This window comes from Bos indicus x Bos taurus, unplaced genomic scaffold (genome assembly GCF_003369695.1).
Source record: "Bos indicus x Bos taurus breed Angus x Brahman F1 hybrid unplaced genomic scaffold, Bos_hybrid_MaternalHap_v2.0 tig00003406_arrow_arrow_obj, whole genome shotgun sequence".
Taxonomy (NCBI): domain Eukaryota; kingdom Metazoa; phylum Chordata; class Mammalia; order Artiodactyla; family Bovidae; genus Bos; species Bos indicus x Bos taurus.
In genome coordinates, this window is record NW_020867658.1 from 1 (window position 1) to 12,374 (window position 12,374).

Consider the following 12,374-nt stretch of genomic DNA (forward strand, 5'->3'; position numbering starts at 1 on the left):
GTACACATCAACCCAGGAAAGGAAAGAATTGACTCGCCAAATAGACAAAGAGATCAAAAGTGCCGAGCCAAGTGACCCCTTGAGGCGTCCAAGAGCTTTTCTGTCTTTCACACACTAAGTAAATACTGAGCACCTACGATGAGCTAGGAGGCATGTAATAAGTTTCAGGGAATAGAAGGCGGAGAGAAGAAGACACAGAGTTCCTGCTTTCACTGAGACGACTCTAATGATACATCACAGGCAGATCCTTTGAGAACCTATAGAGGGGCCTCTTCCCTCACCACAAAACCTGGGTGTCAGGGAAGGCTTTCCAGAGGCACCATTTCGTTGAGGTCCATAGGTTGAACCTAGGTAAACCAGGGTTGAGATGCAGGAAGAATTTCAGGCAGGGAAAATAGCATCTTGGAAGGCTAGGTGACCAGGGAAACTTAGGACATTCAAGAAACGAAAAATGCCCTATGGGATGGAAGCCAAAGAGTGCAGAGGGCATTCCAGGCAAAAGACATCAGAGAAGAACGTGAGGAGCAAGCCTGAAGGGAAGTGGTCGTATCTTCAATATGCTGGGAAAATACGAGAGCCGTTGGAGCAGGGAGGTGACAGCATTGCATCTGCATTTCCAAAAGGTCATCTTGCTCCACATCACTAATGATTGGAGAGGCTCAACTCCAAACTCCAAGGAGGGACCACTTCACATGAGTCCGATTGGGCCTCACTGCGATGTCTGTCAATAACCAGTGCTGGAGAAGATGTGGAGCAAAGGGAACTCTCCTCCACGGTGAGTAGGAATGGGCATGGGTAGAGCCGGTATGGAAAAGAATATGGAGGTTCCCGAAGGAACTAAAAGTGGAAGTAGCGTATGGTTCAGCAGTCCGACTCCCAGGCATAGATACACCCACGGTATAAGTGAACAAGATAGATGCCCCGTTTGGGCACATCTGTCTGTGCGTGCGTGCGCACATGCGCATGCGCGATGGCCTGCGAGGCAGGGGGTGGGGCGGGGGCTGGGGCTCTGGCTGGAGTCCGTGCAAGCCCCGGGATTGCCTGAGGCAAGCCAAAGGTGCCCCAGATGGAGACGGGACTGCCGGTCGTCGGGTGTCCTGGAAGCCGAATGCGAATGCGGAGGGGCTCGCGGGCCGCGCGGAGGCAACCCAGGTCTGCAGCGGGAGTCGGGGGCCCCGGCCAGCCGCTCCCCGCGGCCCGGGAGGGGCTGGGGCTGCGGGGGGGATCCAAGAATCGGGACGCGCGGCGGGGGCTAAAGGACCTCTTCTGGTAGGCAAAAAGCCTCGAGCACCCGGGATTCCCAGGTGGTCTCCCATCCAAGATCCTAACCAGGCCCGACCCTGCTTAGCTTCCGAGATCAGACGAGATCGGGCGCCTTCAGGCTGATAGGGCCGGAGCCGGAGGCGCTTGGCGCGGGGCGCCCTAAGAGCCTTGGGCTTCGCCTCCCTTTCGCTCTGCCCTGCAGGTCGGGCCAACGGGCCGCACCTCTCGTCGGGGGGCGTGCTGTACTTGAGCCGCAAGACCGGCGACCGGACTCCGGCCTGCTGACGCCGGCCCGCCCCCCGAACACCGCCAATACCAGACCAGCAAGCGCCTGGCCGGGCCCGGGGGCCCGAGGGTCTTCCAGGAGCCCCCATTGACCGGGAGGGCGTGCGTGCGTGCGTGCGCGCGGGGCCTGGGGGCTGGGCTGAGGGGTGCGGAGGTCTCGGCGCCCTCCCACCCGCGGCAACTCCAGACCCGGCCGCGCTGGCTGAGCGGGGCCTCCCCCGGATCCCATTCGCTGCTCAGGCCCGCGCGGCCCCGGAGGTGTCGGTCTTCGGCGCCCGCCGCCTCCCAACCCCCGCGGCCCAGGGGCCTCTGAAGCTCCTGCGGGCCTAGGCGCAGCGAAACTTGAGCGCCCAACTTGCCCGGCACCTGTCCGGTGCCCAAACCCAGCAGAAGCCAGGGAGGCGCGGTCGACCGGAGCGCCTCAGCCCCTCCCCTTCGCACTACCGAGGCCCCCCCTTTGACCCCACGCCAAGCCCTCGACCTTCCTGAGAGAGCAGACGAGCCACAGGCAGGCACACAGACAGACACACAGACACTCGCACGCACCCACGCCAAGGGAGACAGCTGGCCTGCGCAAGCTCCTGAGCCAGAGCCAGAGCGCCTGGGAGAGGCGGGGGCAAGACGAACGGGCCGGCGGCTGGCTGTCAGGAGATCCAGAGGCAGAAATACATGAAGATTCCGAGACAGACTCCAAGACGGCAAGAGGAGATACACACACACACACACACACGCACACACACACACACTTGAGTGTGGTCTTTGGAAATACTTGTGTTCGTAGTTGCTGGGTTGAGCCCAACTTTAATACAACCCATGGACTGCGGCCCCTCAGGCTCCTCTCTCCGTGGCATTTCCCAGGCGAGGATACTGGGAGTGGGTCGCCATTTCCTTCTCCGGCGGGATCTTCCCGACCCAGGGATCAAACCCCAGTCTCCTGCGCACGGATGCCTTGCCATCTGAACCAGGACATTGCTAATTCCCTAGGCAAAATACAAAGAATAGAGCTCGTGTTCTACTAAATGGAAAGATGATTTCAAAAACAGAAGCTGTCCTTTGTTGGTATCTGTGAATCTTTATGTAGTTTTCGTTGATTTTTACTGTTAAGGCTAACTGAACAAGGCAAGAGAGAAACCCCAGAATTGAAAAGCAATTGACGGTTTTGAAAGAAACATGTGCAGGTGAAGCTCTCTTCCTTTTTGAGAGATGCTTAAATGCAAAATCTTGATTCAACACATATGACTTTTGTGCACTTTCTTTCAAATCTCCATGACAAAACCCTAAGGCGTCCAGGAAGAAAGGAGTAGAGGGGCAGACAAAAAGAGCAACCTTTCCCCTTGGTGCCATCGCAACCAGCTGCTTAGTTCCTTCATCTCAAGGACTATCATCTGGGCTTCTCTGGTTTGTCTGATTCTTGTTTCGGGGACCGTTTCTCGTCACAAGGCTGTCAACAGTGGGGGTGGGGGTGTGTGTGTGTGGGGGGGGGGAGCCCTTCTTTCCATTCCACATGAGACCCAGTGGACAATCCAGGCCCTGCCCACTGCATTGAGTGTGCAGCAACAATATCAACGGTAATGCGGGTGAACAACACGTATTCCTGGAATGCACTCCGTTGGCTACTGACTGTGTGTGGTGGTGGTCTGGAACCTAGACCTGGAAGCTTTCTGGATGATTGCAAATGACACCAAAGTCTGAGGACGATGGAAGATCTTCACATTTCTGCAAGAGCCACACACCTCCAGAAGGAACCACAAGACTTGCCTGAAATGGTCAAGGTATAAGTCTTGGACTCAACGTTGGAAGGTCTCCACCTTTGCTATGGAAGTCAAACGATCTTTCTTTGAAATGAAAATGGAGCATACTGAACGTTCACATGCTTCTAGAGCATTTGAAAAGCCCTAACTTGTAGAAATCTGCTGTACGAGTTCCTTGAAAGCAAGAACCTCTAGGTATGGATATGTCTTCATGCCTTAGATTGTGCCTCGAATATAGTGTACACATCAACCCAGGAAAGGAAAGAATTGACTCGCCAAATAGACAAAGAGATCAAAAGTGCCGAGCCAAGTGACCCCTTGAGGCGTCCAAGAGCTTTTCTGTCTTTCACACACTAAGTAAATACTGAGCACCTACGATGAGCTAGGAGGCATGTAATAAGTTTCAGGGAATAGAAGGCGGAGAGAAGAAGACACAGAGTTCCTGCTTTCACTGAGACGACTCTAATGATACATCACAGGCAGATCCTTTGAGAACCTATAGAGGGGCCTCTTCCCTCACCACAAAACCTGGGTGTCAGGGAAGGCTTTCCAGAGGCACCATTTCGTTGAGGTCCATAGGTTGAACCTAGGTAAACCAGGGTTGAGATGCAGGAAGAATTTCAGGCAGGGAAAATAGCATCTTGGAAGGCTAGGTGACCAGGGAAACTTAGGACATTCAAGAAACGAAAAATGCCCTATGGGATGGAAGCCAAAGAGTGCAGAGGGCATTCCAGGCAAAAGACATCAGAGAAGAACGTGAGGAGCAAGCCTGAAGGGAAGTGGTCGTATCTTCAATATGCTGGGAAAATACGAGAGCCGTTGGAGCAGGGAGGTGACAGCATTGCATCTGCATTTCCAAAAGGTCATCTTGCTCCACATCACTAATGATTGGAGAGGCTCAACTCCAAACTCCAAGGAGGGACCACTTCACATGAGTCCGATTGGGCCTCACTGCGATGTCTGTCAATAACCAGTGCTGGAGAAGATGTGGAGCAAAGGGAACTCTCCTCCACGGTGAGTAGGAATGGGCATGGGTAGAGCCGGTATGGAAAAGAATATGGAGGTTCCCGAAGGAACTAAAAGTGGAAGTAGCGTATGGTTCAGCAGTCCGACTCCCAGGCATAGATACACCCACGGTATAAGTGAACAAGATAGATGCCCCGTTTGGGCACATCTGTCTGTGCGTGCGTGCGCACATGCGCATGCGCGATGGCCTGCGAGGCAGGGGGTGGGGCGGGGGCTGGGGCTCTGGCTGGAGTCCGTGCAAGCCCCGGGATTGCCTGAGGCAAGCCAAAGGTGCCCCAGATGGAGACGGGACTGCCGGTCGTCGGGTGTCCTGGAAGCCGAATGCGAATGCGGAGGGGCTCGCGGGCCGCGCGGAGGCAACCCAGGTCTGCAGCGGGAGTCGGGGGCCCCGGCCAGCCGCTCCCCGCGGCCCGGGAGGGGCTGGGGCTGCGGGGGGGATCCAAGAATCGGGACGCGCGGCGGGGGCTAAAGGACCTCTTCTGGTAGGCAAAAAGCCTCGAGCACCCGGGATTCCCAGGTGGTCTCCCATCCAAGATCCTAACCAGGCCCGACCCTGCTTAGCTTCCGAGATCAGACGAGATCGGGCGCCTTCAGGCTGATAGGGCCGGAGCCGGAGGCGCTTGGCGCGGGGCGCCCTAAGAGCCTTGGGCTTCGCCTCCCTTTCGCTCTGCCCTGCAGGTCGGGCCAACGGGCCGCACCTCTCGTCGGGGGGCGTGCTGTACTTGAGCCGCAAGACCGGCGACCGGACTCCGGCCTGCTGACGCCGGCCCGCCCCCCGAACACCGCCAATACCAGACCAGCAAGCGCCTGGCCGGGCCCGGGGGCCCGAGGGTCTTCCAGGAGCCCCCATTGACCGGGAGGGCGTGCGTGCGTGCGTGCGCGCGGGGCCTGGGGGCTGGGCTGAGGGGTGCGGAGGTCTCGGCGCCCTCCCACCCGCGGCAACTCCAGACCCGGCCGCGCTGGCTGAGCGGGGCCTCCCCCGGATCCCATTCGCTGCTCAGGCCCGCGCGGCCCCGGAGGTGTCGGTCTTCGGCGCCCGCCGCCTCCCAACCCCCGCGGCCCAGGGGCCTCTGAAGCTCCTGCGGGCCTAGGCGCAGCGAAACTTGAGCGCCCAACTTGCCCGGCACCTGTCCGGTGCCCAAACCCAGCAGAAGCCAGGGAGGCGCGGTCGACCGGAGCGCCTCAGCCCCTCCCCTTCGCACTACCGAGGCCCCCCCTTTGACCCCACGCCAAGCCCTCGACCTTCCTGAGAGAGCAGACGAGCCACAGGCAGGCACACAGACAGACACACAGACACTCGCACGCACCCACGCCAAGGGAGACAGCTGGCCTGCGCAAGCTCCTGAGCCAGAGCCAGAGCGCCTGGGAGAGGCGGGGGCAAGACGAACGGGCCGGCGGCTGGCTGTCAGGAGATCCAGAGGCAGAAATACATGAAGATTCCGAGACAGACTCCAAGACGGCAAGAGGAGATACACACACACACACACACACGCACACACACACACACTTGAGTGTGGTCTTTGGAAATACTTGTGTTCGTAGTTGCTGGGTTGAGCCCAACTTTAATACAACCCATGGACTGCGGCCCCTCAGGCTCCTCTCTCCGTGGCATTTCCCAGGCGAGGATACTGGGAGTGGGTCGCCATTTCCTTCTCCGGCGGGATCTTCCCGACCCAGGGATCAAACCCCAGTCTCCTGCGCACGGATGCCTTGCCATCTGAACCAGGACATTGCTAATTCCCTAGGCAAAATACAAAGAATAGAGCTCGTGTTCTACTAAATGGAAAGATGATTTCAAAAACAGAAGCTGTCCTTTGTTGGTATCTGTGAATCTTTATGTAGTTTTCGTTGATTTTTACTGTTAAGGCTAACTGAACAAGGCAAGAGAGAAACCCCAGAATTGAAAAGCAATTGACGGTTTTGAAAGAAACATGTGCAGGTGAAGCTCTCTTCCTTTTTGAGAGATGCTTAAATGCAAAATCTTGATTCAACACATATGACTTTTGTGCACTTTCTTTCAAATCTCCATGACAAAACCCTAAGGCGTCCAGGAAGAAAGGAGTAGAGGGGCAGACAAAAAGAGCAACCTTTCCCCTTGGTGCCATCGCAACCAGCTGCTTAGTTCCTTCATCTCAAGGACTATCATCTGGGCTTCTCTGGTTTGTCTGATTGTTGTTTCGGGGACCGTTTCTCGTCACAAGGCTGTCAACAGTGGGGGTGGGGGTGTGTGTGTGGGGGGGGGGGAGCCCTTCTTTCCATTCCACATGAGACCCAGTGGACAATCCAGGCCCTGCCCACTGCATTGAGTGTGCAGCAACAATATCAACGGTAATGCGGGTGAACAACACGTATTCCTGGAATGCACTCCGTTGGCTACTGACTGTGTGTGGTGGTGGTCTGGAACCTAGACCTGGAAGCTTTCTGGATGATTGCAAATGACACCAAAGTCTGAGGACGATGGAAGATCTTCACATTTCTGCAAGAGCCACACACCTCCAGAAGGAACCACAAGACTTGCCTGAAATGGTCAAGGTATAAGTCTTGGACTCAACGTTGGAAGGTCTCCACCTTTGCTATGGAAGTCAAACGATCTTTCTTTGAAATGAAAATGGAGCATACTGAACGTTCACATGCTTCTAGAGCATTTGAAAAGCCCTAACTTGTAGAAATCTGCTGTACGAGTTCCTTGAAAGCAAGAACCTCTAGGTATGGATATGTCTTCATGCCTTAGATTGTGCCTCGAATATAGTGTACACATCAACCCAGGAAAGGAAAGAATTGACTCGCCAAATAGACAAAGAGATCAAAAGTGCCGAGCCAAGTGACCCCTTGAGGCGTCCAAGAGCTTTTCTGTCTTTCACACACTAAGTAAATACTGAGCACCTACGATGAGCTAGGAGGCATGTAATAAGTTTCAGGGAATAGAAGGCGGAGAGAAGAAGACACAGAGTTCCTGCTTTCACTGAGACGACTCTAATGATACATCACAGGCAGATCCTTTGAGAACCTATAGAGGGGCCTCTTCCCTCACCACAAAACCTGGGTGTCAGGGAAGGCTTTCCAGAGGCACCATTTCGTTGAGGTCCATAGGTTGAACCTAGGTAAACCAGGGTTGAGATGCAGGAAGAATTTCAGGCAGGGAAAATAGCATCTTGGAAGGCTAGGTGACCAGGGAAACTTAGGACATTCAAGAAACGAAAAATGCCCTATGGGATGGAAGCCAAAGAGTGCAGAGGGCATTCCAGGCAAAAGACATCAGAGAAGAACGTGAGGAGCAAGCCTGAAGGGAAGTGGTCGTATCTTCAATATGCTGGGAAAATACGAGAGCCGTTGGAGCAGGGAGGTGACAGCATTGCATCTGCATTTCCAAAAGGTCATCTTGCTCCACATCACTAATGATTGGAGAGGCTCAACTCCAAACTCCAAGGAGGGACCACTTCACATGAGTCCGATTGGGCCTCACTGCGATGTCTGTCAATAACCAGTGCTGGAGAAGATGTGGAGCAAAGGGAACTCTCCTCCACGGTGAGTAGGAATGGGCATGGGTAGAGCCGGTATGGAAAAGAATATGGAGGTTCCCGAAGGAACTAAAAGTGGAAGTAGCGTATGGTTCAGCAGTCCGACTCCCAGGCATAGATACACCCACGGTATAAGTGAACAAGATAGATGCCCCGTTTGGGCACATCTGTCTGTGCGTGCGTGCGCACATGCGCATGCGCGATGGCCTGCGAGGCAGGGGGTGGGGCGGGGGCTGGGGCTCTGGCTGGAGTCCGTGCAAGCCCCGGGATTGCCTGAGGCAAGCCAAAGGTGCCCCAGATGGAGACGGGACTGCCGGTCGTCGGGTGTCCTGGAAGCCGAATGCGAATGCGGAGGGGCTCGCGGGCCGCGCGGAGGCAACCCAGGTCTGCAGCGGGAGTCGGGGGCCCCGGCCAGCCGCTCCCCGCGGCCCGGGAGGGGCTGGGGCTGCGGGGGGGATCCAAGAATCGGGACGCGCGGCGGGGGCTAAAGGACCTCTTCTGGTAGGCAAAAAGCCTCGAGCACCCGGGATTCCCAGGTGGTCTCCCATCCAAGATCCTAACCAGGCCCGACCCTGCTTAGCTTCCGAGATCAGACGAGATCGGGCGCCTTCAGGCTGATAGGGCCGGAGCCGGAGGCGCTTGGCGCGGGGCGCCCTAAGAGCCTTGGGCTTCGCCTCCCTTTCGCTCTGCCCTGCAGGTCGGGCCAACGGGCCGCACCTCTCGTCGGGGGGCGTGCTGTACTTGAGCCGCAAGACCGGCGACCGGACTCCGGCCTGCTGACGCCGGCCCGCCCCCCGAACACCGCCAATACCAGACCAGCAAGCGCCTGGCCGGGCCCGGGGGCCCGAGGGTCTTCCAGGAGCCCCCATTGACCGGGAGGGCGTGCGTGCGTGCGTGCGCGCGGGGCCTGGGGGCTGGGCTGAGGGGTGCGGAGGTCTCGGCGCCCTCCCACCCGCGGCAACTCCAGACCCGGCCGCGCTGGCTGAGCGGGGCCTCCCCCGGATCCCATTCGCTGCTCAGGCCCGCGCGGCCCCGGAGGTGTCGGTCTTCGGCGCCCGCCGCCTCCCAACCCCCGCGGCCCAGGGGCCTCTGAAGCTCCTGCGGGCCTAGGCGCAGCGAAACTTGAGCGCCCAACTTGCCCGGCACCTGTCCGGTGCCCAAACCCAGCAGAAGCCAGGGAGGCGCGGTCGACCGGAGCGCCTCAGCCCCTCCCCTTCGCACTACCGAGGCCCCCCCTTTGACCCCACGCCAAGCCCTCGACCTTCCTGAGAGAGCAGACGAGCCACAGGCAGGCACACAGACAGACACACAGACACTCGCACGCACCCACGCCAAGGGAGACAGCTGGCCTGCGCAAGCTCCTGAGCCAGAGCCAGAGCGCCTGGGAGAGGCGGGGGCAAGACGAACGGGCCGGCGGCTGGCTGTCAGGAGATCCAGAGGCAGAAATACATGAAGATTCCGAGACAGACTCCAAGACGGCAAGAGGAGATACACACACACACACACACACGCACACACACACACACTTGAGTGTGGTCTTTGGAAATACTTGTGTTCGTAGTTGCTGGGTTGAGCCCAACTTTAATACAACCCATGGACTGCGGCCCCTCAGGCTCCTCTCTCCGTGGCATTTCCCAGGCGAGGATACTGGGAGTGGGTCGCCATTTCCTTCTCCGGCGGGATCTTCCCGACCCAGGGATCAAACCCCAGTCTCCTGCGCACGGATGCCTTGCCATCTGAACCAGGACATTGCTAATTCCCTAGGCAAAATACAAAGAATAGAGCTCGTGTTCTACTAAATGGAAAGATGATTTCAAAAACAGAAGCTGTCCTTTGTTGGTATCTGTGAATCTTTATGTAGTTTTCGTTGATTTTTACTGTTAAGGCTAACTGAACAAGGCAAGAGAGAAACCCCAGAATTGAAAAGCAATTGACGGTTTTGAAAGAAACATGTGCAGGTGAAGCTCTCTTCCTTTTTGAGAGATGCTTAAATGCAAAATCTTGATTCAACACATATGACTTTTGTGCACTTTCTTTCAAATCTCCATGACAAAACCCTAAGGCGTCCAGGAAGAAAGGAGTAGAGGGGCAGACAAAAAGAGCAACCTTTCCCCTTGGTGCCATCGCAACCAGCTGCTTAGTTCCTTCATCTCAAGGACTATCATCTGGGCTTCTCTGGTTTGTCTGATTGTTGTTTCGGGGACCGTTTCTCGTCACAAGGCTGTCAACAGTGGGGGTGGGGGTGTGTGTGTGGGGGGGGGGGAGCCCTTCTTTCCATTCCACATGAGACCCAGTGGACAATCCAGGCCCTGCCCACTGCATTGAGTGTGCAGCAACAATATCAACGGTAATGCGGGTGAACAACACGTATTCCTGGAATGCACTCCGTTGGCTACTGACTGTGTGTGGTGGTGGTCTGGAACCTAGACCTGGAAGCTTTCTGGATGATTGCAAATGACACCAAAGTCTGAGGACGATGGAAGATCTTCACATTTCTGCAAGAGCCACACACCTCCAGAAGGAACCACAAGACTTGCCTGAAATGGTCAAGGTATAAGTCTTGGACTCAACGTTGGAAGGTCTCCACCTTTGCTATGGAAGTCAAACGATCTTTCTTTGAAATGAAAATGGAGCATACTGAACGTTCACATGCTTCTAGAGCATTTGAAAAGCCCTAACTTGTAGAAATCTGCTGTACGAGTTCCTTGAAAGCAAGAACCTCTAGGTATGGATATGTCTTCATGCCTTAGATTGTGCCTCGAATATAGTGTACACATCAACCCAGGAAAGGAAAGAATTGACTCGCCAAATAGACAAAGAGATCAAAAGTGCCGAGCCAAGTGACCCCTTGAGGCGTCCAAGAGCTTTTCTGTCTTTCACACACTAAGTAAATACTGAGCACCTACGATGAGCTAGGAGGCATGTAATAAGTTTCAGGGAATAGAAGGCGGAGAGAAGAAGACACAGAGTTCCTGCTTTCACTGAGACGACTCTAATGATACATCACAGGCAGATCCTTTGAGAACCTATAGAGGGGCCTCTTCCCTCACCACAAAACCTGGGTGTCAGGGAAGGCTTTCCAGAGGCACCATTTCGTTGAGGTCCATAGGTTGAACCTAGGTAAACCAGGGTTGAGATGCAGGAAGAATTTCAGGCAGGGAAAATAGCATCTTGGAAGGCTAGGTGACCAGGGAAACTTAGGACATTCAAGAAACGAAAAATGCCCTATGGGATGGAAGCCAAAGAGTGCAGAGGGCATTCCAGGCAAAAGACATCAGAGAAGAACGTGAGGAGCAAGCCTGAAGGGAAGTGGTCGTATCTTCAATATGCTGGGAAAATACGAGAGCCGTTGGAGCAGGGAGGTGACAGCATTGCATCTGCATTTCCAAAAGGTCATCTTGCTCCACATCACTAATGATTGGAGAGGCTCAACTCCAAACTCCAAGGAGGGACCACTTCACATGAGTCCGATTGGGCCTCACTGCGATGTCTGTCAATAACCAGTGCTGGAGAAGATGTGGAGCAAAGGGAACTCTCCTCCACGGTGAGTAGGAATGGGCATGGGTAGAGCCGGTATGGAAAAGAATATGGAGGTTCCCGAAGGAACTAAAAGTGGAAGTAGCGTATGGTTCAGCAGTCCGACTCCCAGGCATAGATACACCCACGGTATAAGTGAACAAGATAGATGCCCCGTTTGGGCACATCTGTCTGTGCGTGCGTGCGCACATGCGCATGCGCGATGGCCTGCGAGGCAGGGGGTGGGGCGGGGGCTGGGGCTCTGGCTGGAGTCCGTGCAAGCCCCGGGATTGCCTGAGGCAAGCCAAAGGTGCCCCAGATGGAGACGGGACTGCCGGTCGTCGGGTGTCCTGGAAGCCGAATGCGAATGCGGAGGGGCTCGCGGGCCGCGCGGAGGCAACCCAGGTCTGCAGCGGGAGTCGGGGGCCCCGGCCAGCCGCTCCCCGCGGCCCGGGAGGGGCTGGGGCTGCGGGGGGGATCCAAGAATCGGGACGCGCGGCGGGGGCTAAAGGACCTCTTCTGGTAGGCAAAAAGCCTCGAGCACCCGGGATTCCCAGGTGGTCTCCCATCCAAGATCCTAACCAGGCCCGACCCTGCTTAGCTTCCGAGATCAGACGAGATCGGGCGCCTTCAGGCTGATAGGGCCGGAGCCGGAGGCGCTTGGCGCGGGGCGCCCTAAGAGCCTTGGGCTTCGCCTCCCTTTCGCTCTGCCCTGCAGGTCGGGCCAACGGGCCGCACCTCTCGTCGGGGGGCGTGCTGTACTTGAGCCGCAAGACCGGCGACCGGACTCCGGCCTGCTGACGCCGGCCCGCCCCCCGAACACCGCCAATACCAGACCAGCAAGCGCCTGGCCGGGCCCGGGGGCCCGAGGGTCTTCCAGGAGCCCCCATTGACCGGGAGGGCGTGCGTGCGTGCGTGCGCGCGGGGCCTGGGGGCTGGGCTGAGGGGTGCGGAGGTCTCGGCGCCCTCCCACCCGCGGCAACTCCAGACCCGGCCGCGCTGGCTGAGCGGGGCC

General features: G+C 56.7%; 4 pseudogenes; all 4 read right to left on the reverse strand.

Annotated features, from left to right (window-relative positions):
- Positions 1 to 1,279: 1,279 nt before the first annotated feature.
- Positions 1,280 to 1,399, reverse strand: LOC113888990 (annotated as a pseudogene).
- A 3,418-nt stretch (positions 1,400 to 4,817) lies between these two features.
- LOC113889001 lies at positions 4,818 to 4,937 on the reverse strand (annotated as a pseudogene).
- A 3,417-nt stretch (positions 4,938 to 8,354) lies between these two features.
- LOC113889002 lies at positions 8,355 to 8,474 on the reverse strand (annotated as a pseudogene).
- A 3,417-nt stretch (positions 8,475 to 11,891) lies between these two features.
- On the reverse strand, positions 11,892 to 12,011 carry LOC113889003 (annotated as a pseudogene).
- Between the last annotated feature and the right edge of the window lie 363 nt (positions 12,012 to 12,374).